The sequence below is a fragment of the Xenopus laevis genome, chromosome 2L (genome assembly GCF_017654675.1).
Source record: "Xenopus laevis strain J_2021 chromosome 2L, Xenopus_laevis_v10.1, whole genome shotgun sequence".
Classification (NCBI taxonomy): domain Eukaryota; kingdom Metazoa; phylum Chordata; class Amphibia; order Anura; family Pipidae; genus Xenopus; species Xenopus laevis.
Genome location: NC_054373.1, coordinates 120913715 through 120938516, shown reverse-complemented (window position 1 = coordinate 120938516; position 24802 = coordinate 120913715). Strand labels below are relative to the sequence as shown.

Genomic DNA, 24802 nt, shown 5'->3' with positions numbered 1-24802 from the left:
TGTAATTATTTATCTCTCCCTCTATCTGCAATCTTGTGTGAAAGAAAGGTGTAACATATACCAGGTTGTGTGCAACTGCCTGTTAAAAAAAACACATGGAGAGCAATATTTACCAAAACTGCAAACACCGCGCTATTCTATAAAATGTGTGAATACTGAAATAATTACAGCAATCTACAACAACAGGTGAAGCGGCCCCTTCCTGGTAGAGCTTACAATCTAACTCACAGGGGTATGTCTAACAAATTGGGAATATCCCCCTTAGGAATTTTAGGTGTCCATCTCTATTAAAAAGCAACTAATAAATAACACAGCATTTAACACGTAAATATATATATATATAATACACAAAAGCCATGAATAAATTATATCCTTATAAGCGGTGAGTTCTGATGTCATCAGTTATAAACGGTGAGTTCTGATGTAATTTCTGTCACATGACTCACTGAAACTTGTGTATTATAATAAATAAAGTACCCCCAGTTGCAAAATATGAGGATATTAGAAGTTACCTCGGAGTTCCATGACCTTTGGCCTCGTGTTTTTATATGGTCATGAAACTCCTCCGTAACTTATAATATCCTTATATTTTACAAGAGGGGGTACTTTATTCACTATATATATATATATATATATATATATATATATATATATATATATATATATATATATATATATATATATATATATATATATATATATCTCCTGATAACGACCCTGTGAGGGTTGAAACGCGTTGATGTGAGCGTGGAATAAAATTTTATTACTTTAAACTGATGGAACAAGCTGTGAGTGCTTTCTCTAATTGGACTATATATATATATATATATATATATATATATATATATATATATATATATATATATATATAGACAAATACAAGAGGTCCTCTGCACTCAACCCATTTTCAATATTTCAGCATTTTTCAGTAGCAGTATGTACAAAATGTCTCTGTCTTAAATATATTGATAATGGGTTGAGTGCAGAGGACTCTTGTATTTGTCTATATGTATTTTGTGGTCACACCCTGATTGCACAGTTTTAAAAATTAGTGGTGAGCACAACTTTCCCTTGTTTATATATATATATATATATATATATATATATATATATATATATATATATATATATATATATATATATAAAAATTAAGATTTATTAAAAAAAACTGTGTGTGTGTGTCTGTGTAATGCTAGTTTGGCCCACTTGTAATAAAACCAATTTTGTCACATAACACCAAGTCTGACCTGGCATACAAAAAGTTCAGTTCACTTTGCCCAGAAAGAATAACTCGTAATATTAAAATACTGAACAAGCAGTGACTTTTTATCACTGTTTAGTGAAGCTGGCCCTATGTGTTATGAACATAGTCCCTGGATTAGGACTCAGCGGTTCATTTAATCCCTCTGACAGGGACATAAGTATGTTATCTTCTCTTCCCATCAGCAAAAACATGCAAGCTGTTATTTTCTAATGCCTAGCGGCACATTTCACCACAGATAACAATAGGGATTTTTAAGATAAAATCTGATTTAAGCATCATGACAGAAAATTGTTTCCTCCTTGCTGATTGATCTTTTGTTGGTTTTAAACTAAAGAACTTTAAACACTTGTATGATATAACTTTCTTTCCCAGAGCTCCACACAGTATATGCGATCTTAGTAGAACAGTCACATCTTAGGATATTTCCCCCTGAACAATGGACTATTATAAAAAAAAAAATCTCTCATGGAGTTACGTGAGAGTGGCCGCTCACATGGTTTTATATCTCATGACTTGTATTAATGTCAGAGCATTTGGGTGTTCCACTACAAGAATCCTATGCTTGTGACTCCATTCATTCAGTAAAAATGCTGTTTTAAAATAACTGAGCATTGGTTGTTTAAAAAGGGAAAGCAAATTTCCGCAATACCAGTGCCAGCTGGTTAGACATAACATAAGTCTTGGTAAATATAATTCTGCTATTTTATATTAACTGCACAGTAGGGTTAACTCACAGTGCACAATTAAACTGGAAGCTTATATTGTAATTAAACAGGATATTAGATACATTTATATTAGATACAATTATATACCATTGATGCATTATATTAATTGCTCCTGGAACTTTCTGAGTATTGCTCACTCATATGAATGACTTTGATAATGTACCAGTGGCATTCAGAAATATAAATAGTTGGATAGTTGCATAATTTCCCTGTATAAAGCAATATTGTGCATATGTCCCCTTAGAGATTAAACTGTGTTCACAAATACTGCTCTCTTGCATCACATATTATAATATATTTTGGAATTAGTGTAATTCTACTTCATGTATAATAGGATTGGCATATGTATGTGTTCTTCTATAATGTAAGGGCATCTACATTGATTCCTAACTCAGAAATAGAAGTTTGCAGTGACAAATAAAAACATTCTCTTGCATACCTGTGCAGATTGGCTCACAGAGTGTACTGCTTTATTTGACTGCATAAAATAATGCATTAAAAGCAAACAACAACAACAAAATCTCTGCCCCATGTCTACGCCAGGGACCATACATTCAGCAGCAGTTTAGTAGTTGGACCACAGGAGGGTTGAGGAGAGTAGAGGACCACAGGAGGGTTGTTAAAATAGAAGAAGTGAATCTTGGGACTCTTTGGGGCCCAGAAATGTGAAGTAAGTGCAAATAGCACCAGTGCATTGATACATATCAGCCAATTAGAGTGCTTCTATTGTTTTCCAACTATTCAAACTAATTGCGGATTGGTTATTTTGGGTAGCTGCATTTGTATGCCACTCCAAGTATCAACAACCAAATCATCTAGGTGTTACTTTGTCCTAAACTATGTTAACAAGAGCTAGTACAAAATAAATAGGCATTTACTTGCAGGGACAGGGAGTCAGTAATTTAACCCCAGGGCAGCAAATAGGTTTCTTATTGATTCTGTAGTGTAGTGAAAGTCATATTAATTTAGGTTGATGAGCAGGAGCAAATAAGTAAAAAAAATGTACAATGGAACTAGACAGTGCATTATATATATTATATATTAGGCATATATCGAATCTGAATTCTAATTTATGGGTAAAGTTGGAAAATGTTCCTTGCACTGTGCTTTTCGTGTACCGAGCTCATAGAGACTTATTGATGGTGGCCCGATCACAAGCTAAAAGCAATGATCTGAGAAATCAATCTCAGAGATGCTCATTATATCAGTTTGGCAGATGTGTACAAATATTGATTACAAGTAAGTTTATACTGACTAGAAAGAAGGACTAGAAAGAGAAGGGCATAGGCCAAGGTCTGATCATTGTAAAGTCACACTCAAAATTGGGAGAGATAGACAAAAAGCTATATTACACAAATTATGGCAGCAAGAGTGTCAAAGCCCACCTCCCCTATGTCCTTACTAATGCATTATTACTCTAATCAATGAACAATAAAATAAGCACATAAGACAGATATTTGGAACAAAAAAAGCCACACAGTAGTGTAAGAAACCTTAGCCACATTTCTCCATCAACATGTGACTGTATGATATTGAGAATTTAACCACAAAAACCAAGATGCTTGATTTAATAGCATCATATACAATTAAATACAAATCACCTTCTAGTACTGTACGAGCACATTCTTGTAGAATAATGTTCTTTATACAAAGGATTAACTATTTTACATTTATTGTTAAAATATTTCCTGCCCACGAACCTGCATAGTGTAGGTACAGCTAGAAATTTCCCCTGTCTACTGGGCAATGACGAAGAGTAAAAATTTTTTACTTTTCCTGTTGTAAAAGGGCATCTGTAACTAATGAAAGAAAAGTAATTTTAAGCAACAAAATGTTCAGTGGTTTTGTAGTGTATGATTTGTACATTTAATTTCTATTTTTTTTTTTTAAATGTTGGTTTAGTCTCTTGAAACAATGTAGCAATACTTAAACTTGCATGTTTTTTTCTCAGGCCTGTTAATCAACTGGCTTCTGCTACAGTTTTAAAATTCAAAACCACTGAATCAGACTTAGACAGTGTTTTCAACAGAAAATGTACATTTACAAATAAGTTTAAAACCGTTGAAAATGTGTAATTAATGTATATTGGAAAGAATTCTAATTTATTTCATTATACAAAAATAGTGTTTGGGTGGGTATCCCCTGTAATATTGTCTAATTCATTAACTTTCTTAATTGTTTACATAGCTGACAACATTCACATTTTTTCATGTAAGGCAATAACTGTTAATCTGTATATAGAGTCCATCAGGATAAGCAAAAAAGACAGGAATACTATTCCGAATAACAGTAAGAGACAGAGGGTAACATTAGCAGAACGGGGGACAGTATGCAAAAACTAATGAGTGAATAGCTTGGTTGCTTGCAGTACAGTGTAGTAGCATGATATTATCTTCTTGGTTGAATCCTTAATAGTCGAAGGGTAATGACGAGTCAATGTGCTGTTACATGCTGCCCTACTGGGATTAATGTAAATTGTCAGTGGTAAAATATATGCATCGACTACAGGATGTTTATGTTTTACCACCGGTTACATTAATCTCAATTTGCATGTAACTTCAGAGGTTTTGTCACCCACACTGGAGAAGGTTAAGTGTGGGTGACAATATTTCTTGTCTGCATCACCCTACCTCTTTTTAACTTCTGCTTCTACAGTACATGCAAAATTGTAAACATTTACTCTAAAATATAGTAATGTCTTTTTACATTGATAGGCTGTAGGTAAATGAAGACCTAAAGCCTTTGAGGAGAAACATACTAGCCCCTTCATTTGCTAATATGCACAAAAAATCTATGCTTGGAAACAAAAGTACTTTGGCAAAAAAAACTGCATATTTGTAATACACATACAAACACACCTTGTTGGTAACTCAAGCTGTCCATACTTTCAGTACTTCTGTCAACACTTCAGAATAGCCAGGGGAAAAACATATGCCAAGGGCCCACCAAATACATTCACATTAGCCATAGTAATAATAATATAAAGCTCTTGGCATCAAAAATATGAGAAAAGATTTAAGAATGCATTAAATAGTTATTAAATATTGGGTTACTTAAAATTGTGATAGCTTTCTTGCTGCATGAATTAATATTAACCTCACCAGAGAAAAGTCCTAAAACACAACAATTATATACCTGAAAAACAGGCAGTGATTGAGTATTGCAGGTCACTGGCACACCTAAAATACTGCAATTAAAGGTGTTGGAAGGTGCATGGAAAGCATGTCAAAATAGTCATTGACATGCACTATAACCTAGAAAGTAGTTGAGAAGACACCCCATTCACCTGTATATAAAACAACAGGGCCCATATCCTGTGAATATGGGCAGCAATTTCTGTGATATTCATACAGATGCTTACCACCTGGCCAGTATTTTACTGGACTGGCCATTAAAAAATATGTTTAATGCCAATGTTATTAATAAGGAAGAAAGATAAAAATATTGCAAGTGTCAACCCTATTCATACCCAATGAGTTTATTTAATTACTTATTGTTTTTAAAGTTTTTAAGTTTTAATATTGATACAGTATTAAAAACAATAGATATAAGGTTCCTTTCTTATAAAGGTTTAAGTTCTTTAACAGGATCAGAGGGAAGTATAGAGTTAAAAAATGTAAACAGCATGACATCTTAATTGCTTATACAGGTTTGGGATACCTTATACAGTAATCCATTATCCAGAAATCTCCAAATCACTGAAATGTTATCTCCCATAGAGTTCATTTTTAGAAAATAATTTTTAAATGATGACCCCTTTCTCTGTAAAAATAACAGAAAAACAATTCTATTGAGTTTATTAAACTTTGAAATCTGATGCAAATTACAGCAATACAATTTATCCTGAAAATGCCAGGTCCCCAGCATTCTGTATTATAGAACCCATATCTGTACTATTAAGAGCTTGACAGGAAGCAAAATCAACAACTAACAAGGTATTTGGATTTTTATAAACATTATGTAATAGAGTAAAATGCTTCTTGCTAAACCTGTTCTCCTTCTACTCCTGCGTGTAATCCAATTACAGTTGCTTAAAAGAAACACAGGTGTATTTGTAAAAGAATATGTGGTTGGATTTACTGGAGTAGTTAAAGGAATGTTACAAAGTTACTTTTACTTACAAACATTGTAGGAATGTTTGTGATTATAAGAACATATTTATTGTAGTTCTGTTGGGTTATTTTAAGGAAATTATTTTCGGTTGCATTACTTTGCAGTAATATTAGTAAAATGAAAACAGCATTTTACTTCAACTAACTGAACATAGCAAATAGAATATTGTTAAGCATTTCTTGATGTACCTTGCTCAGTTTCACCTGTGGCATTGTTTTGTAACCATCAAGGTTTTGTTAGGGAGGACCGTGATAGTAATACCCCGTTGTCAACCAGCAGCTGTTTCTGTTTTATTTGTGCAGCCAATGTGCTGCCAATGGCAGATTTGGCACAGGGATCGCTCAAGAAATCAATGTGTTTGCTTCTAGTAATCAGAGACCACTGTTAGGAACATTTACTTATGCATTCAAGAATGATCCCAACCCCCTCACTTATGCATGTGTAGACTATGAAGTTAAACACCCAAACTCTGTGCCTATTAGGGGCATAAGAGCCTGCAATGTGCCAGGTTTTGATCCTCTTGCCCCTTTTTAAAGTGGAGCCATTAAAGACTATTATTTTACTTCACTTGGAGTATGTGCTGCTGTCCAAACTTTGAAGAGTGCATAGTTTGTGTCAGTGGAATTACCTAAAAACTGACACAATGCACTGCCAGATCTGATCAGGAATTACAGATTGGTGTGTTTATTGTGTAGGTGTCAGTATTATTTCCCATGACTAAGCATTTACCTAAATCTGATTGCTTGCACATACCCCTCATGTGAAAGTTGCATATTTGCAAAACTATGGACTTTCTAACCTGTAACAAAAAACAAATCCTGCAAAGAGCATTTCTTTCCACTTAGTTACCTCCTTACTGGCAGATTTGCATCTTCAGATACAAAAAATTGCTTTTTAATATCAGTTTTCTGCAAAGCATATCCACGTACAATTATAATTTGATAGCCTTTACTATTTGTGATACTGTTATGATAGGATAAATTGCACGAAACTGTAGCCACTATACATTAAAAATGTATTATTGTCTGTGTTGTCTGGCTGCTGTTCTCCTCTGTTGACACAGAGCAGACATTGACAACACTATCGGAAATGCATTATTCTATTTGGTATAATTGTCAAGGGACAGAAAAGAAGAGAATCAGCTTTGGACACAGGAAAAAAATAAATAAAGTGACATAGAATACCCACTATATTGAGTTAGTCACCATGACAACACATTTGTGTACAAGAGAGGACCTTTATTGTAATCCATCCCTGAGGGAACAGCCGTAAAATAACTTATTAATATTTTAAATCATTATTACTTCAGTAGATTTTAACTCCTCCTTCTATAATTGAACTTGCCAATTTTATATTTCAATTAAAATATAGCTATGAATCTTTATCTTATTAAAAATGTGTTTGCAGTTCAGTATACATCAGCAGAAATATGTTATGTACTCCAATACCATTACAATGCATTGCATAAATAAGACAAAAGCATGGCTAAAGCTGGCCATAGATGTAAAGATTTTTAAAAGATCCGATAGTCATCGTGAGACAACGATTATCTCGAAACGATCATACGAATTGTTCATCAACTAAAAAGACCATTTGCCAGGAAAACAAATGGGAGCTGCCTGCTTGTCCCTGCAAACATAGATAGATTGCACTGGGACCGATAAAGATTTTTTAACCTGGCCGATCAATTTTCTGACAGATGTCGGCCGAAAAATCGTAAGATGTACGATTGTTCGAATCCCACTAACCGCACAATAATTTCGAAGGATTGGTCAGACTTCGCTAAAATCGGTCGTTCGGCAAGAAAAATCGTTGCGTCTATGTGGACCTTTAGTTGCAACAAGTCCTCAACACAACTAGTTGCAACTGGTCTGGCACCCATTATGTAGACTGTCAGAAGCCAGAATGTTCAGAAAACTGGGAACTGTAACCTCCTCTCAAGTACAGGACAAAGTACAATGGCCAACATGCTTCCTCAGGAGATCCTCTTTCTCCTGAACAAGCCTGGAGGGCACCATACAAAGCATATAGAGATCCTGCAAACATATCTTCATTTTTACTGGATCATTGTAAGTAACCTTCATTGTACAGGGGATATTTATTGCACTGGATGCATATTTTTTCTCTTTTTATGACATGTTAACAAGCCAGCGATTTCTGAGGAGGGTTATGATTTTACTTCAATAAAGGGGAAGATTTAGGTTTGCTATAAGGCCTTTACAATAATTTAGAATAAACATGGGTCTTATAATAATTTAAAGGAAAACTATAGCCGCAAAATGAATACTTAGGCAACAGATTGTTTATATCATATTAATTGACATATTAAAGAATCTTACCAAACTGGTATATATATTTAAGTAAATATTGCTCTTTTACATCTCTTGCCTTGAACCACCATTTCATGATGGTCTTTATGCTTCTTCAGAGATCACCTGACCAGAAATACTACAACTTTAAGGGGCCCATTTACTTAGCTCGAGTGAAGGAATAGAATAAAAAAAACTTCGAATTTCGAATGATTTTTTTGGCTACTTCGACCATCGAATTGGCTACTTCGACTACGACTTCGACGTCGAATCGAACGATTCGAACTAAAAATCGTTCGACTATTCGACCATTCGATAGTCGAAGTACTGTCTCTTTAAAAAAAGCTTCGCTCCCCTACTTCGCCACCTAAAACCTACCGAAGTGCAATGTAAGCCTATGGGGAAGGTCCCCATAGGCTTCCTGGCAATTTTTTGATCGAAGAAAAATCGATCGATGGATTAAAAACCTTCGATTCGAAGGATTTAATCATTCGATCGAACGATTTTTTCGTTCGATTAAACTATTTGCGGTAAATCCTTCGACTTCGATATTCGAATCGAAGGATTTACATTCGGCAGTCGAATATCGAGGGTTAATTAACCCTCGATATTCGACCCTATGTAAATCTGCCCCTAATTGTAACAGGAAGAATTGTGGAAGCAAAAGACAGAACTTTGTCTGTTAATTTGCTCATGTGATCCAACATGTATGGTTTGTTTGATTTGTTTGTGTGCATTGTGAATCCTAGGATCCCAGGGGACGGCCCTTATTTTTTAAAATGGCAAAATTTTCTATTTATTATTATCCAATGGCACATACTACTAAAAAGTATATTATTATGAAAATGGTTTATTGTTTGGGGGGTATAGTTTTCCTTTAACAAAGGTTACAGAATAAAAATTGGATCAGAGGGCCCTCCTCACAAGAGCTTACATTCTAAAGGGTGAGGGAACAGTTTGACATATAAGGATGCTGAAAACAATGGGTGATACTTTATATACTGGCTTTTAGGGGCATAACTCCAGAGGAAGCAGACCCTGCGGCTGCAGGGGTACCCAGGAGGTATACGGGGCCCCATGAAGCCTTAATTAATGAGCAATTTCAACATATATTGGTAAAACAGGACAACCTCTGGATATGTTGGGGTCTCTAAAATTAATTTGCTGTGGAGCCCAGTAACATCTAATTATGCCACTGTTGGCTGTATGGGAGGTCCAAACAAAAGGTCCCGAAATCAAAATGTACTGTAGTGATAAAGAAAAATACATATAACTTTATATGTATCTTGTATATGTTGGTGAAATTAATGCCTACACCATCTCTAAGCCAGAGTTTACACTCATGTCATTGTTAGCCTTTGTACCTCTATATTGGGTACCACTACCCAGGTACAAAGTGCAAAAAAATGGTTGTAGATCACCATGTTCTGCACTTATCTGAATAGTTATTTCTAAAAAGGATTACAGAGTTCTGCATATGCCCCATGTATACAATTATACATTATATGATATTATATGTAATATATATATTTAGTTGATTTCTCCATCATTTTAGAACTAAAATATATATATATATATATTTCAGCTCTATCGCGTATTTGAAAACAAACTGCCTCTGTACAGAGGAGTACTTTCTGCTCTTTCTAAAGTACAATGCAGTCATCCGAGTCTTAACACAAGCTTAAACGCTCTGCTAAGTCTGCAGAATTGCTTTCTAAGCATGAATCTCCCCAATAATCAGGCTAGATAAATCTTTCCTTGCTTTATTTCCATCAATAATCAGTATAAGTGTACTACAGATGAATTATACTGCCATATCCATTTTGTTTATTATAGTTAGGAAATGTTGCAATAGCTCTGGTGTGTATTAAGTTCTTTACTGAAGAGGATTTTGGTTATCCTATTTTACACAGAGGATTAACAACAATTACATTTCTTTGAAAGGCCTGTGGTATATGTTTCGTATAGTGTAAATATGTTTGTATTTTGTGAAAAACAAATACACAGGCATTGATACCTTTGGCATTTAAAATGTTAAAGTTCATTGTTGATATCATCCTCAAGTCCTGAATTGTTTCCTTAACAGCTGTGGTAATACATACTTACAGTATTTGTGCTTTAGAAGAGTGATATTTGATCTCCTTGTTTAACTAACACGCCGTTGTGCTAGGCTGCATCAAAATGCTTAAAGGTAAAATATACGCAGGTTGTTAAAACTGGTTGCTAGGTTCCAACTTGCCATAACAACAAGGCTGTTATATTAATGACAGATTGAAAGATGAAAAGGAGTTATCCAGTTTATTGTCCCAGGGTTTAGTGACAGAAGGTCTGAATGCAGATGGCAATTAGTTTATGTGCCTTTAGGAATGCTTATGCTGTATTTTGCTGATCCACCAAAGGTAAACACCACATTCAACTTGGCAGGGAAGCTAAGCCCAGAATGCTTAAACAGCAGATCTTCAGACGTTGGGACTGTACAAGCAAATCATTCCAGATACTGGTCACCCTTTAATTTCTTTTGCAATGGACCCAGAGCGTTTGTGAGCTGCAATATGTAGTTAAGTGAAAGTACAAAGTATAGGTTACACTTAAATTGAAAGCAATTTTATAATGATATATATGAGGAAATGTGCTTTGATTTGTTCTCCCAAAAGGTGAAATTGAAATGTTGTTTCTCCAAGCTTTTTATTTTTCACTGACCAGACCTCTATGCATATTTATCTAGAGTAGACCCATAGTTTACAGCTGCTTAGAAACCAGTGCAGTCTGTATTGAAAATCCTGCTATGTGCTTTACTAAGCACTTTGGGGGTTATGTAATATAAGTCACTAAGTTTGCCCAGGAGCAGTAACCCATAGCAACCAATCAGCATGTAGGATTAACTGGTCATCAGTTTAAAAGCACCTTATTGGTTGCTATGGGTTACTGCCCTGGGCAAACATAGTGCCTTTTATTACATATCGGGGTACATGTTTTGTTTTATTACTATTGCTAATTTGCCCACATTTATTTTCTTTACAGGTATGCAGTATACTTTTTTTAATATCACTACCATGGCTCTTACACTGTTGAGCTCAAGTGAAGTGATGGATTCTGGGTCTTTCTGCTTTCCAGAGAATTTAATCACCACCCACTGTGGAAATCAAAAGGACTTCAAGTCCCAAAATCCATCATTGTTCCACTGGAACAAGTTGCATAACACTGTGATGTGTATGTGTATGGTTTCATTTCAATCTGTGAAATCTTTAAAAAAATTAATTTTATATCTTAAGGCAGTGTTTATGAACATTTTTATCATGCTCTGTAAAACATTGGAGAAAAACATCACCAGCGATGTTAACCATAGCAACCAATCAACATCACAAGTGATGTTTTTCTTCTGGGCTTTTTCCAGATTTAAATCGAAATGTATAAGTTAGATGACACTGAAGCAGAAGTTTAAAGGTTAAATTTTGTCCTGCCTATATATATTTAGCAAACATTTGAGTTACTTTTATCTGTCTTTACTGCGTTCTCAGAATGAGACTAAAGCTGGCCATAGATGTACAAATATAATAGTACAAATCCTCCATTTGTACGATTTTTGAACCATGTATGGGATGTCCCAACATTTTTCGTGCCATGGTGATCAATCATTCGGACAGTTTATAAAATTTCTGTCGGCTGCCGATAATATCTATGCATGTATTGCCGATATGATATTGCAGGTAAACTTGCAAGTCTATGGCCACCTTAAACCATCAGTCTGTTTTACTGCCAGGATTTAAAAAAATCTGATTTTTTTTGCCTGGATTAAGTTTTATTGATACGCTAAACTGAAAACCTGTGGGTCAGATGCAATTCCCCCCATGTGGCCCCCAGTGTGCCCAAGAGCTTCATACACTTCTTTGTATGAGTCTACTGGAAAAAGTTAGAAAACAATGCCTTAAAGCATATTGATGTCTATGTGGTATATTGTAAAGCAAACAAAGCACTGATTGTTTACACTTTGCTGTCTCTCAGCAATCTCATAGGAATTCATCTGAAATAATAGTGTTTACTAATACCTGCTCTCCTAAGGGAAGGATTTTGTTTCTAAAAAGATTCTGAATGGAAAAGTTGGAATCTTCAAATAAGCAAGGCCTAACAGTTAATTATTGACATGCCACCAAAACATCTAAGCTTCATTATTCATGCTGAATTATGGCAGACACTTTTGTTACGGAGTAATGAAGCTTGGCATTACCCATTCCAGATGGTCTCATCTGGAATGGGTTAACACTAGTCATCATTAATGAACTGGAATTAATATTTGAAATGTCTGTGACAGTTGTATTTATAATGGTACACAGGTGGGTTTTTCCCACCTGCTGCCTTCTGCTTCCTCATTGCGTGTGCACCAGATCAGCCCATCAGTACACACACAGAACGGATTTCGGCTGAGAAAAGCGAAAGTATGCATTTTTGAGCCAAAATCTGCTCTATGTGTGCTCTGACAGGCTGATCCTGTGCATTTCATTGCACGCACACTCACCTAACACATGGCAGCAGAATAGCTTTTATCCACTAATGTATATGTACCAGCATATGTGTACACTACAGATTATAATACCAAACTATTTTATCTGAGAGTGTAAACCAATTTAACTGCTCTTGGATTACGATTACCAATGAAGGCAAAGTTAAAGGGGTGGTTCACCTTTAACTCTTAGTATGTTAAAGAATAGCCAGTTCTAAGCAACTTTTCAATTGGTCTTCATTCTTTATTTTTTATATTTTTGAAATTGTTTGTCTTCTTTTTCTGACTCTTTCAATGACTCAATCTAAAAAACAAAAGTTCTGTTAAACTACAAATGTATTGTTATTTTTACCTTTTATTACTCATCTTTCTATTCAGACCACCCCCCATTCATATTTCAGTATCTCATTCAAATCAATGCATGGTTGCTAGGTTTATTTGGAACCTATTTATTGTTAAAAGGAGAGCTGCTGAATTAAAAGCTAAGAAACTCAAAAACCACAAATAATAAAAAATGAAATCCAGTGGCATTTTGTACATCATACTTAAAGTTAATTTAAAGGTGACCAACCCCTTTAACTTCACTTTTAAGTTAACTTTTAGGGGCCCACTTATTAAACCTCGATTTTTCTGGTTGAGGTTTTTAGGGGGAAACTCGAATTTTTCGTGGAAAATAAAATATTTAGTGACTTATCATTCACCAAAGCTGCTAAAAATCTGAATCCATAAATATGCCATCTCAAACCTGTTGAAGTCATGTAGAAGTCAATGACAGATGTGCCTCAAGTTAATTCTTGACATGGTGATCTGCGCTGGAGATTTCATCCAATAATCCAAAAATGTAGAGTTTTTGCAGAGAAAATTAATTAAGATCGAATTGACGCTCGATTTTGTCGATTATTTTTAGATTATTGATAAATATGAGTTCAATTCGTCAAAGGGAGTTTGGTCGGCTTTGTTTTCATAAAAAAATTTAATTAATTTGAGTTTTAGTAAGTCAGCCCCTTAGTGTGTTATAGAATGGCTAATTCTAAGATAACTTTCCATTGGCCTTCATTTTTTATTTTTTAAAGTTTTTGAATTATTTGCTGTCTTCTTCTGACTCTTTCCAGCTCAAAAATTGAGGTCACTGACCCCTTAAAAAAGCTCTTTAATACTACACATTAATATTGCTACTTTTTATTACTCAGCTATCCATTTAAGCCTCTCCTGTTCATATTCCAGTCTCTTATTCAAATCAAAGCATGGTTGCTATTGTAATTCAGACCCTATCAAACAGATTTCTGAAACTGCAAACTGTAGAGCTTCTGAATAAAAAGCTAAATTAATCAAAATAAAACATGAAAACCAATTGCAAATTGTATAAGAATATCAGTGTCTACATCGTTAGTTAATTTAAAGGTGAACAACCGCTTTAAGTTTAATTTTTTTAATTAGCAGGCTTGCAATAAAATATATTTACGTGAATTGTATTCTAGCACCTAGAGTTTGAAAAGGTTCATCTGGTGTATTCATAGCCCACATTCTTAAATACTTTTTGATCTTAAGTTAACTGCATTCAAATTTGCCAGGTTGTTTTTAAAGTCCACACTGTCTATCTAACACATATTCTCTGGTCTCATGGGACCAACATTGTTTCCCTTAGAGAAGATTATAGAAGCTACTTACACTTCAGTTATTTAGCAGTTGGCTTGCAGAACTGATGTGATGAGATGTGCATTGATGTTTCTTTGTCATGTGAGCTGGGATAGTAGATATTGCTGTGAAACCAGTGGTATATTTTATTAGCTTTCTATATATAGGTGTATTGATCTACAGAAAGGCAGACATAAACCTGAGGGAAAAATTGCCATTGTCTCATAAGGGTAAAAATACTGCTTCCTGGCTCCAGTAATAGCAATTACATAGCTCCTTAGATCTCCATTTCACTTACGTGGCATAATTGTATGCACATCCCCTACAAAGACATTTGACATTTATATTATATGCACCACTACAATAATAAATAAAGTGCTTAATGGGAGGCAGGCAATGTTTTACAGGGTTCCTAGCACATACCAGATGACCTGCCATCCAGGATACACCAAAGAAACTAAGTTTAAAGGAAAACTATACCCCAAAAATGAATACTTAAGCAACAGATAGTTTATATCAAATTGAATGACATATTAAAGAATCTTACCAAACTGGAATATATATTTACATAAATATTGCCCTTTTACATCTCTTGCCTTGAACCACCATTTCGTGACTCTATCTGTGCTGCCTCAGAGATCACCTGACCAGAAACACTACAACACTAACTGTAACAGGAAGAAGTGAGGAAGCAAAAGGCAGAACTCTGTCTGTTAATTGGCTCATGTGACCTTACATGTGGTTTGTATGTGTGCACAGTGAATCTTACGATCTCAGGGGGCGGCCCTTATTTTTTAAAATGGCAATTTTCTATTTATGTTTACCCAATGGCACATACTACTAAAAAAGTATATTATTATGATAATGGTTCATTTACATGAAGCAGGGTTTTACACATGAGCTGTTTTACTCAGTATCTTTTAATAGAGATCTACATTGTTTGGGGGGTATAGTTTTCCTTTAAGTTTCAGAGATCATCCTTAAAACAGTTACATGGGTGTTGTGTAGATCTATGGAGAATATAAGAAATGGCTGATAGGAATTGCCATGGGAGCACCAGGAGATCTGTCACTCTAGCAGGCCAATCTGGCCCTGTATAGCGAGGTATAAATAAATGGTACAGTATTGGCCAGTAAGTACAAACCATAATGGCATATTTATCAAAAGATGAAATAGAACTTGCCAACGGTCAGGTATAAGATTTCTGGGCATACCACTTTCAAAAATATTGTTTCACGAATAGAAAGCTGTTATGTTCCCCTTCTCTGCTGTGAACTGTCTATTTACCCTTTGATAAATGAGCCCCTATATGTCCTTTTCAAATGATGTATGTTATTTCAGCATCAGTCGTTTATTCGTTTATGTTTTCTTTTAATATATGCATCTTCCCATTAAAATAAGAAACTTTCTAAATATTAACAATTAAAATTTCTGTACCATTCCTGAAATAATCTTCACTACCCCCTCTTAGCAATCTGTCTCTCCACATGAAGGATTTTTTCAGTCATTTTCAGTTATTTTGAAAGACAGTTAACTCTGATACATTACCTGGACAAAGGAGGCACATAACAATGTATTTGATCTGCCAGTTAAGAAATAGTACGGAATTTGTAAGTGATTATATTTAGAACATTTATTATATCCATGAGATTAAACTTGTATTTAATGGTAATTTATGTGATTTTTTTGTGTTTCTTTTAAAAAAAAAAAATCTGTGTTAGTATTCATAATCATGCTTCATAATCATTGTTTGGAGCAAATTTTCCCCTAAGCCACCACCCAGGGTTAAGTTACACAAGCATTGAAGACCGGTTGTCAGTCAGATTGGGCTGGTGCTGTTCTGCTATAGACTGAAGTTCTGTTTATGTTTGTACGCTAGCCGACGGAAAGATTATATCTCCTTAGCCCAATGTGACCTAGGGAAGCCTCTTTCCACATTGCTGGCTCAGTATTATGAGTGGGTAAATTCCACTGGTCAGGGGGTTTAGTGGCATATTTGGTAAAATAAAGAACAGTGTGATGCTTCTATTTAATTGTGTATTCCATCCTGATGTCTAGTACAAACATGGTAAACCTGTAGGCAACAAGTGGCTTTTGAAGTTAAAATGTCATCTTCCCTCCAACAGATGAAGGGTATTAAAGGAGAACTAAACCCTAAAAATTAATATGGCTAAAAATGCAATATTTTATACACTGAACTTATTGCACCAGCCTAAAGGTTCAGCATCTCAATAGCAGCAATGATCCCGGACTTTAAACTTGTCACATGGGGTCACTATCTTGGAAAGTGTCTGCAACACACACATGCTCAGTGGGCCCTGAACAGCTGTTGGGAAGCTAAGCTTAGGGGTCAACACAAATCATCAAGCAGAAAATGAGGTTTGCCTGTAATATAAGCTGATGCTACAGGGCTGATTATTAAATTCTGATACTTGTTGCACTGGTTTCTGTGTTGTCATGTAGTAAGTATCTATATTAATTATAAGTCTTATAGTGTGACATTTCTATTCTATGTGTACTGTATATTGTGAGTCGGTCCCTAAACTCACACTATACAGTGACAGCAGCACAGAGTATGTGCAGTGAATCAGCAGAAAAGAAGATAGGGAGCTACTGGGGCATCTTTGGAGGCACATATCTTCCCTGCTAAAGGGTTGTGGTTGGCTTGGGCTGGTACAGAAGCCCAAAACATAATGTACAACATTTTCTAGCTACAGTACTTCTTTAATTAGGCTTTAGTTCTCCTTTAACAACTGTCGGGGGGGCTGGAAGTTGTAGTGTAAGGCAGTGGTCAACTGGACTTGATACACATTCCCTATAGCCTGATGCAAAAAACAAAAAAAAAAAGTATTTTCAGAGTTGGTTTTGCATTTTTGTTACTTTGTTAACCTTACATCAATGAAATACATTAGTTACATTACTGGTCACTCACACACTCACAAATCAAATCTTAAGGAAGGTGTCACACATTTTCTCAACTGGTGTAAATAACTAGTGGAGACAATGCTGATCCACTCCTTGTCTGACCCTTGTATGAACCAACAGTCAAAAGATCAGCCTATCAGTGCACACAGGGCTGACGTTCACATATCTGCGCTGAATGATCCCATGCATGCACAAGATAGGGTGTATGGGAGCAGATTAGCCTTGTCTACCCTGGCATGGATACGCCAACAGAGTAAAGGCCGTGTGAGAACAGAGACCATGTTCACCATGATGGTGAGTGGTGGCACATATGGTCAGTGTCGGACTGGGATGTCAGGGCCCCACCAGAAAACCTTAGACCGTGGGCCCACTTTCCAAACTATTATTCCTCCTTTCCTCACTTAACCTCTTTATTCAACTAGTCTTTTATATCTACTTACTGTATTCTTCCATTAAGTATTTCTTTCCTATAAAGAAATAGGGAATAACCATTAAATAGGCTACACTGTTAGAAGGAAGAGGGCCCACTGACACATGGGCCCACTGGGAGTTTTCCTGGTATCCCGGTGGGCCGGTCCGACACTGCATATTGTATAAAACAAACAGAAAAATTAGGAGGAGCACAATGGTAAACATTCAGAGTTCCATATTTTCAGATACATTTTCAGATTACAACATTAATTGCAGCGCATATTATTTTGTAATGGGGCATAGACTGTCCTTTCTTGATTACCACTGATTTCTAAATACAGTTCTGTTGGTTTACAGATGACAAAATAGTTGACCGCAACTATAGAATGAAAAAAAGTTCCTTCAGGACAAATAATCCTTCAATCCAATCCTTTTTTTTCCATGTTTTGTTAAAGAATGTTTCTGTGCATTTATGGTAATAAACCTCAGCATTGTCAATGACTCGGTGGATTACTTATAGCTTGATACTGCTATGTATTAGGAATATAATGAACACAAGCTGATAATAAATATAGTAGAATTCTCTGGTCTCAAAAAAATGTAAAACTCACCAAATACAGGTGCACTGCTCTGAACCTTCAGCTGAAGGAGCAAATAACAGTATTGTAGTAGAGCTTCAAAGACCAATCTTCCAGACAGACTTGTAAAAAATTTTAGTACTGTAGTAATTTATTGGGTACATATGCGTTTCGTATCTTAAAAACACTTGATCATAGGCAGTGATTAGGTGTCTTTAAGATACGAAATGTGTAAGGCTGTATCCTTATGTACCCAATAAATTACTAATAAACTTTTTGCAGTTCTGTCTGGAAGATTGGTCTTTAAAGTGCCGGCTCTACTACAATACAGTTTTCTGCTCTGTATTAGGGCCTGGCTGTTGGTGAACTACAACTTCCACCATACAGCTGTTGCTGAACTGCATCTTCCAGAAGCCTGTAATAGCTGAATTACAACTCTCAGCTTACAGCTGCTGCCAAGCCCTGAGGGTTCCTGAAATAGCATATTAATAATAGCCGATCAAATGTAGGATTTTCTAAAGAATAAAAGTTACAGGCAAAAGGATTCTATGCCTGCCAAAATTTCACCCTCTGTGGCTATAACATAAGAAAATACTTTGATCTGCTTTAAAACCCATGAAGAATAGATAACGTGCTGCTACTTAATAATTTTGAACGGGTGTCAGTAGAGAGAGAAAAATGTGGCCTCACATCACACTGCACGACTCCAGCCAGAGATAAGAGAAAGTAATTGATTTCATTGCTTCTCTCTTTTGTTCATCATGTAGTGTGACATCTGACACAGGAGTCAATTCCATCCTTTTTATTTTTGTAATCACTGCAGGACAATACAGGGTTATGTGTATCAGCCTGCAGGCATTTGCCTTTTTGTCATTGCCTCCAGCACTGTGCCATGATTCTCCTATGTATGCTGTCATGAATATCATAATTGCAGATAGAGAGGGATTCAGAGATAATGAAAATGTAGAAATTGTATAATACTATTCTTTACATTGTGTTTTGGCTTCAGATGAATATACATTTTAACGCCACTGACTGTCTGTTAAAAAGAAAAGTAAATACATAATAATAATAGAAATGAACAACTCCTATTTTACCCTTTATCATGGAGCTTGGGCCTAGTTTTTTGCAGTACCACATGCACCCTAATCAATTCAAAGAAAAACTTACTGTTACAAAAAAGGATTGCGCAGTGCTATACTGGTGCAGAATTTGACTTGTAGGAACAATTGTCCAAGACTGGAAGAGTGATGCGTTCTGGGACTTGTAGGCTTTGCTTCCCATAGTGGGTGGTTCAGAGATTCTCTAGCAAGCAAAAGGACTTCAAACCTCTGAATCTATCACTTCACAATAGTAAAAGGTGGGGGAGGGGGTTACCTGCCAGGTGCCTGCCTAAAAAAAGCTCATGCCATAAAAGGGGGGTATATTTTCTCTTTAGTATTGTAAAAGCACGGTTTTTTTTTTGATGACGACGAAGCAGAGAAAGCAAAACTCCAGGGTGCAATGGTCTCCCTTACAAAGGGAACTGCTTTACTAAGGCATTGTATTTTTTGTCCCTGGTGGCACATTCATATTAAAACTAGGCCAACATTCTGTAGACACCGAAAAGCCTTTGAGCACAGAATTCTCAGAAGTTTTATGAGACACTTTCCAATTTTTACTCTACTCTAGGCAATGCTATATTAATAGTATAATATAACTTTTAGGCTGTGTACAAAAATATATTCAGGATAAACTTGCTTCACTTTATACTACAGAGAATGTATGTTGGTGTAAGCACTGCATGTCACCAGCATTCTACATTTATTTTGATAATAATGGAGTAGGTATAACATGGTGTAATGATTTTATTACTTGACTGATTCGTCTGTGTATGCTTTATCAAGATGGGGGTCTATGCTTGTATGTGTTTGTTCCATGGTGTACCAAACTGCCAGACATTGCAAAGTCACACTTATACTACATCTATATTCCTCAATCCTTTTACATTGTACAGGCCCATCTTACCTTTTGTATGAATCAGTTTTTGTATCTAATTTGCAACATGGGGTAACATGGAGTCAGGTATGTATTTGTAAAAATACATTTATATTTATTCCTGGAAGGTAGTGTTTATGTCTTTTATACCTGTTTTACATAAGAATCAAAAAGGTTGTATATTTTACCTTTAGTGCCTTTCCTACTGTTTTTGCAGTTCCCCAGTTGTCACGTATATATTTGATTATTTATATATTGCTTTGCAGATCTAACACTTTCCCTTTTATGCCCTGATAATGTATTGAAACTGTTTATTTTTATTTTTGTAATGATCCCATAATCTATTATTTGCATACAAGAGCAGTTGTATTCAGGCTGGTTTGTGGCTAGTGTATACCTGGAGGAAACAGGAGTTGGAGGACATGACATATCATATAAATCTTGCAAAATGAATTAATAATGCAATGCATATATTAGGTTGTGGTGGGTTCCCACAGATAAATCTTTACTTTTAAAATGCCTTTTTCTTAATATCAGTGTATGATCTCAAAAGAATATAGAAATAATATGGGCTCTGCATGGAAAAAGTAAGCCTCTTCTGATATAACATATTTGTTGTTTTGTGATAAAAAGGCTCCTTACAGCTGCACAATCAGCTTATCTTCTAATAATTTCTGCTACTTTGAAGCAACATTTCATGGTTACTGCTTGGTCTGCATTTTATTGGCGGAAATAACATTGATTTTTATCATTTACCAATTTCATCATTCTAATGGCAGCTTTCACATCACTCCAGTGTTTCGAGTAATCGATAAAAAGACCGTTTGTCTTTTACTAGCTTTGATTTTATCAACAGATCAATAGTGCAAGGGATGCGACATATTCAGCCATTAGTATTAATGGAACTGTTCTCTACATTTGAACAGTTCTAGTTGGATATTTCCAAGGTTGGACTGTTAGGAAAATAATGATGTTTATTCTGGTTGATACGACTAAGGGCTATTTCACTGGGAAAAGGCTCTGTATTATTCATAGGTTTACAGTATTTATTTATTCTTCAATTTTTTTTTAATTGCATCAAATGCAATCCAGACTGCATTTATATATTTTACATTAAAATATGAAAACTTTAATACAGTACAATAATCGTATGTGTATATAAAGGAACAGTCTTCAGGCATAATGCATAATTGTCTTGATTTTTTCATAGGCCTTTAGGGAAACTCATATTTCCAAGCTAATATTGACATATTTGCATGCTTCATGCAACACCACCCTCTCCCTTGGTAGACTTCCATGGCAAAAACCTTGCTTGAGATGCAGTTTCTGCATGAATTGCATTACTTCTGACACACATCTGCTGAACTGATGAGCACAGCTTTAATATCACACTGATATCATACTGATGTTAGAAAGTCACTGTGGGATTTTTGTTGACCACCTTCGCCTAAGAAAGGTCTCGTGGGGTACAGCCTACTGTATTCAAAACATTTTGTGTGATGTATATTGACCCAATAGTCTAAGTCTAATGTTGCCAAACTATGTCAGGGTTATTAATAAATATTCATGTCCCTTTTGTTGTTTTAGGTTATAAATTGAAGAATAATGGGAAACAGATTTAGAATTCTTTCTGTAAATCACTCCATGGGATTATCCCCATATATGAACAAAAATTCAGGGTTGGATCATTTAATTTTCATCTTAAATTATGCAAATTATCATATGTTTATGTGTATGTTAAATTCTATTCAATTTAGTGCATCGGTCGTAAATGACACTTTTTGTATTTCAGACACAAATTGCTGTAAAAACGGGACAGACTTTTTTTCAGTTACATACCTACCTCTACCCGGGTTCTGTTGTTCAGTACCATTCAGACATTTTCTAGCAGATTAGTCATTTTATAGCAACGAGATTAGTGGAATTAGTAATAGACACATGGTCATTTAAGTGCATGAAAAATACTAACTGTACACGTCTAAAATGTCTTCATATGTTTTTATTTTCTACTCATTTAGACTTAATTTTGATATTCAAAAATACATTAGCATAGTGATGTCTGTGGCTGTTTTGAGTTGCATATGTAACATGTTTCTAAAATCCATAACACTGTTTGTGAAAGCTAAATAAATTATGCAGGAGATCATACTGCTAAGGCTTGTTAAGACCCTTTCGAGGCCATTACATTGAACTGTGTGATTGTAATACAGTTTTCTGAAAGCAGTTGTGCCCAGTATATACTATTGCAATATGCTATCAAAAAAGCAAGAAAGTCGCTGAATCTGATGGGTACTGGTTACACTAAATTGGTTCCATTGTGCCTCACCACTTGCCATGTCCTTGGAAAGCCTCAACCCCTACAGTAAAACTCAGAAAATACCAGTATAGGTTAATAATTTTTTGTTTTCAGTGTACTCATAAAAATTAGACAGTTGGCACAGCAGGCTTGCAGACTAATAGATGGATGCAGTTATTGTGCTTTCCGTTTCTAAATGTTACGTGTTGAGCTTATTCCTACTTATTGTAAAACCTCTTTTGTGGGTTCTGTTTTGGGGTACTAGCACTGATACCATATAACACCCAATATTTATTTTTTATTGGTATGCTGGAGACTGTCAGCTCAATTTTTTTAAACATTTTGAAGTTTATCAGAGAGTCATGCAGTGTTGAGTTGATCTAAATGCTCTTTTTAGGGTTATTTTGGTACTGACACAATTCCAATCTTTGATATCCATGTGTCATAAATTAAATAAGTACACTTGAGGTCACTTATAAGGCCTATGACTTCATGATGGAAAGTACAGAACAATATAAGTATTATTAACACACCTGAATTACTTTAAGCATTGTGAAAATGGAGCAAGGCATTAAGAGACACCTCTGGGATTAACGTGTATATACACAACAAATGTATAAAAATAATACTATAGGCATGTTTTATTTATGTTGGTTCATTGCTTAGTGCGGCTTATTCTTCCCTCAATCATAGACAAGCTTGACACTTGACTTACCTTTTTTAACATACTTTAGTTTTGGTTAAGTCATTGCTAAACACTGCACAAGAATCACTATATAAATCATCTGCATGCTTTACAGCAGAAACAGCTTTGCTTGAAAAACTGAATTTAGCTGTACTTCTTGACAGAAAATAACTTTATAAATCAGGGGTGCCCAAGCTGTGGTCCCAGGGATGCTTAACCTAAATGTCCATACTATTTAAGTTGTGTTCTCTGGATCCTTAGAAATTTTGTAAATTTTTGCAATTAGCAATTAGTATTTGCTGGCCTACTATTGGAAACAAACATACAGTTGGTTGTTTTGACCTACTTCAAAATGATATTAACCTGTCCCTACCTTAGAAAAGGTAACCAGTAAAATCTTTATATGGAATTGCATTATGGAATTTATTTATTTATGAGAATGAACAATTTTCATTTGATTTTTGTTACCCATTTTTCTCTGTGGAGTGCATCTTCGGGTTTTCTTCTAACTACTTGCTGTATAAAACTTGGGTAATGGTATGTGCACCAGATAGTAAAATTACATAGGGAAAAAAAACTCTGTTTCTCATGCAGGCTTTCCTGATAGGCTGCATGAAGAGTGTTTTGCATTATGTGCAGAAACACTAAAGGGAAGCTGTGTGTAATTAAAACTCACCACGGTAAAATTCCACCACTCTCTATTTATTCCTATGCGATTATCAGAGACGTATTTACCAAATGGTGAACTCTAACTTTCACCCATTGATAAAAAATCCCATACAAATAAATAGAGAGTGGTGGAATTTGACTGAGGTGATAAATCTGCCCCTAAGTGAATTCTTACAAAAGAATGTTCTTATTAAAGCCTGAAACCATAAACTTATTTCAATCATATGCAGGCCGTGCTGACTTTCATGTGATCTTAATGATTGCTGACAGCCAAAGTGTGTGCATTCTCATATTACTTACAATGCACCCCTTAATACCAGAGAGTGGCCACATTCTTCTTCTTCTCATCCGTCTTAGGGGCAAATTTACTTACCTCCGAAGTTGTGCCAGTGTTGACTTCGCCGCACTTCGTCAGACGAAGTTTCGCCAGGGCACCGTTAATTTGTCAAGCAAATCGAAGTTACGCTAGCGATGCCTAATTTGCATACGGCGCCAAGTTAAAGTACAATGGACGTATATGTAGCAGCAAATACATTACACTACACAAGCCTTCATAAAATAAAATAGAGTTGTTATTGTGCCCTTTACATGTGCCAACTGTATAGTTTAGGTGCCATATGTTAGGAAATGTAGGGGGGAAGGAGGGTACCCCCAAAAAAATTTGCAGATGCCAGCGTTTTTTGGGACTTAGAAAAAATGTCAACTTTCTGGCGCAAG

The 24802-nt window shown here is 35.4% G+C and overlaps 1 protein-coding gene across 7 annotated transcripts in view; it reads left to right on the top strand.

Annotated features, from left to right (window-relative positions):
- Positions 1-24802, top strand: part of LOC108708455 (phospholipid-transporting ATPase IH) — a 97864-nt gene that overhangs the window by 1263 nt on the left and 71799 nt on the right. The gene's annotated exons all lie outside the window — the stretch shown is intronic.